Source organism: Oncorhynchus keta, unplaced genomic scaffold, assembly GCF_023373465.1.
Source record: "Oncorhynchus keta strain PuntledgeMale-10-30-2019 unplaced genomic scaffold, Oket_V2 Un_contig_1939_pilon_pilon, whole genome shotgun sequence".
NCBI lineage: Eukaryota > Metazoa > Chordata > Actinopteri > Salmoniformes > Salmonidae > Oncorhynchus > Oncorhynchus keta.
In genome coordinates, this window is record NW_026281454.1 from 9,737 (window position 1) to 14,685 (window position 4,949).

The 4,949-nt window shown below is 52.0% G+C and overlaps 1 long non-coding RNA gene across 1 annotated transcript; it reads right to left on the reverse strand.

The window, feature by feature from the left end:
- Positions 1-1,285: 1,285 nt before the first annotated feature.
- Positions 1,286-2,679, reverse strand: LOC127920407 (uncharacterized). Its single transcript, XR_008106168.1, has 4 exons — positions 2,606-2,679; positions 1,748-1,879; positions 1,553-1,706; positions 1,286-1,336 (listed from the first exon to the last, which is right to left on the reverse strand). It is a non-coding gene; the product is annotated as an uncharacterized LOC127920407 (long non-coding RNA).
- Positions 2,680-4,949: the final 2,270 nt, after the last annotated feature.

Below are 4,949 nucleotides of genomic sequence, written 5' to 3' on the forward strand. Positions count from 1 at the left end.
ACCCCCTCACCCTCAGTCTACAACAGGTACCACACACACACACCCCTCGTCCTCAGTCTACAACAGGTACCACACACACACACACCCTCATCCTCAGTCTACAACAGGTACCACACACACACACCCCTCATCCTCAGTCTACAACAGGTACCACACACACACACACCCCTCATCCTCAGTCTACAACAGGTACCACACACACACACACACACACACCCCTCATCCTCAGTCTACAACAGGTACCACACACACACACACACACACACACCCCTCATCCTCAGTCTACAACAGGTACCACACACACACACACCCCTCATCCTCAGTCTACAACAGGTACCACACACACACACCCCTCATCCTCAGTCTACAACAGGTACCACACACACACACACACACCCCTCACCCTCAGTCTACAACAGGGACCACACACACACACACCCTCATCCTCAGTCTACAACAGGTACACACACACACACCCCTCATCCTCAGTCTACAACAGGTACCACACACACACACACCCCTCATCCTCAGTCTACAACAGGTACCACACACACACACACACACACCCCTCATCCTCAGTCTACAACAGGTACCCCACACACACACACACCCCTCATCCTCAGTCTACAACAGGTACCACACACACACACACCCCTCATCCTCAGTCTACAACAGGTACCACACACACACACACCCCTCATCCTCAGTCTACAACAGGTACACACACACACACACACCTCATCCTCAGTCTACAACAGGTACCACACACACACACACCTCATCCTCAGTCTACAACAGGTACCACACACACACACACACACACCTCATCCTCAGTCTACAACAGGTACCACACACACACACACACACACCTCATCCTCAGTCTACAACAGGTACCACACACACACACACACACACCTCATCCTCAGTCTACAACAGGTACACACACACACACACACACCCCTCATCCTCAGTCTACAACAGGTACCACACACACACACACACACACACCCCTCATCCTCAGTCTACAACAGGTACCACACACACACACACACACACACCCCTCATCCTCAGTCTACAACAGGTACCACACACACACACACCCCTCATCCTCAGTCTACAACAGGTACCACACACACACACACACACCCCTCATCCTCAGTCTACAACAGGTACCACACACACACACACACACACACCCCTCATCCTCAGTCTACAACAGGTACCACACACACACACACACACACACCCCTCATCCTCAGTCTACAACAGGTACCACACACACACACACACACACACCCCTCATCCTCAGTCTACAACAGGTACCACACACACACCCCTCATCCTCAGTCTACAACAGGTACCACACACACACACACACCCCTCATCCTCAGTCTACAACAGGTACCACACACACACACACCCCTCATCCTCAGTCTACAACAGGTACCACACACACACACACACCCCTCATCCTCAGTCTACAACAGGTACCACACACACACACACCCCTCATCCTCAGTCTACAACAGGTACCACACACACACACACACACCTCATCCTCAGTCTACAACAGGTACCACACACACACACCTCATCCTCAGTCTACAACAGGTACCACACACACACCCCTCATCCTCAGTCTACAACAGGTACCACACACACACCCCTCATCCTCAGTCTACAACAGGTACCACACACACACACACCTCATCCTCAGTCTACAACAGGTACCCACACACACACACACCTCATCCTCAGTCTACAACAGGTACCACACACACACACACACCTCATCCTCAGTCTACAACAGGTACCACACACACACACACACACCTCATCCTCAGTCTACAACAGGTACCACACACACACACACACACACCTCATCCTCAGTCTACAACAGGTACCACACACACACACACACACACACACCCTCATCCTCAGTCTACAACAGGTACCACACACACACACACACACCCTCATCCTCAGTCTACAACAGGTACCACACACACACACACCTCATCCTCAGTCTACAACAGGTACCACACACACACACCCCTCATCCTCAGTCTACAACAGGTACCACACACACACACACACCCCTCATCCTCAGTCTACAACAGGTACCACACACACACACACACCCCTCATCCTCAGTCTACAACAGGTACCACACACACACACACACCCCTCATCCTCAGTCTACAACAGGTACCACACACACACACACCCCTCATCCTCAGTCTACAACAGGTACCACACACACACACACACACCTCATCCTCAGTCTACAACAGGTACCACACACACACACACCTCATCCTCAGTCTACAACAGGTACCACACACACACACCTCATCCTCAGTCTACAACAGGTACCACACACACACCCCTCATCCTCAGTCTACAACAGGTACCACACACACACACACCTCATCCTCAGTCTACAACAGGTACCACACACACACACACACCTCATCCTCAGTCTACAACAGGTACCACACACACACACACACACCTCATCCTCAGTCTACAACAGGTACCCACACACACACACACACCTCATCCTCAGTCTACAACAGGTACCCACACACACACACACACACACCTCATCCTCAGTCTACAACAGGTACCACACACACACACACACACACCTCATCCTCAGTCTACAACAGGTACCACCACACACACACACACACCTCATCCTCAGTCTACAACAGGTACCACACACACACACACACACACACCTCATCCTCAGTCTACAACAGGTACCACACACACACACACACACACACCTCATCCTCAGTCTACAACAGGTACCACACACACACACACACACACCCCTCATCCTCAGTCTACAACAGGTACCACACACACACACACACACACCCCTCATCCTCAGTCTACAACAGGTACACACACACACACACACCCCTCATCCTCAGTCTACAACAGGTACCCACACACACACACACCCCTCATCCTCAGTCTACAACAGGTACCACACACACACACCTCATCCTCAGTCTACAACAGGTACACACACACACACACACCCCTCATCCTCAGTCTACAACAGGTACCACACACACACACACACCCCTCATCCTCAGTCTACAACAGGTACCACACACACACACCCCTCATCCTCAGTCTACAACAGGTACCACACACACACACCCCTCATCCTCAGTCTACAACAGGCACCACACACACACACACACACACCCCTCATCCTCAGTCTACAACAGGTACACACACACACACACACCCCTCATCCTCAGTCTACAACAGGTACCACACACACACACACACACCCCTCATCCTCAGTCTACAACAGGTACCACACACACACACACACACCCCTCATCCTCAGTCTACAACAGGTACCACACACACACACACACCCCTCATCCTCAGTCTACAACAGGTACCACACACACACACACCCCTCATCCTCAGTCTACAACAGGTACCACACACACACACACACCCCTCATCCTCAGTCTACAACAGGTACCACACACACACACACACACCCCTCATCCTCAGTCTACAACAGGTACCACACACACACACACCCCTCATCCTCAGTCTACAACAGGTACCACACACACCCCTCATCCTCAGTCTACAACAGGTACCACACACACACACACACCTCATCCTCAGTCTACAACAGGTACCACACACACACACACCCCTCATCCTCAGTCTACAACAGGTACCACACACACACCCCTCATCCTCAGTCTACAACAGGTACCACACACACACACACACCCCTCATCCTCAGTCTACAACAGGTACCACACACACACACACCTCATCCTCAGTCTACAACAGGTACCACACACACACACACACACACACACCTCATCCTCAGTCTACAACAGGTACCACACACACACCCCTCGTCCTCAGTCTACAACAGGTACCACACACACACACACCCCTCGTCCTCAGTCTACAACAGGTACCACACACACACACACCCCTCGTCCTCAGTCTACAACAGGTACCACACACACACACCCCTCGTCCTCAGTCTACAACAGGTACCACACACACCCACACACACACACACACACACCCCTCATCCTCAGTCTACAACAGGTACCACACACACACACCCCTCATCCTCAGTCTACAACATGTACCACACACACACACCTCATCCTCAGTCTACAACAGGTACCACACACACACACACACACCCCTCGTCCTCAGTCTACAACAGGTACCACACACACACCCCTCGTCCTCAGTCTACAACAGGTACCACACACACCCCTCGTCCTCAGTCTACAACAGGTACCACACACACCCCTCGTCCTCAGTCTACAACAGGTACCACACACACACACACACCCTCGTCCTCAGTCTACAACACGTACCACACACACACACACCCCTCATCCTCAGTCTACAACAGGTACCACACACACACACACACACCCCTCATCCTCAGTCTACAACAGGTACCACACACACACACACACACACCCCTCATCCTCAGTCTACAACAGGTACCACACACACACACACACACCCTCATCCTCAGTCTACAACAGGTACCACACACACACACACACACCCTCATCCTCAGTCTACAACAGGTACCACACACACACACACACACCCCTCATCCTCAGTCTACAACAGGTACCACACACACACCCCTCATCCTCAGTCTACAACAGGTACCACACACACCCCTCATCCTCAGTCTACAACAGGTACCACACACACCCCCTCGTCCTCAGTCTACAACAGGTACCACACACACACACACACACACCCCTCATCCTCAGTCTACAACAGGTACCACACACACACACACACCCCTCATCCTCAGTCTACAACAGGTACCACACACACACACACCCCTCGTCCTCAGTCTACAACAGGTACCACACACACACACACACACACACCCCTCGTCCTCAGTC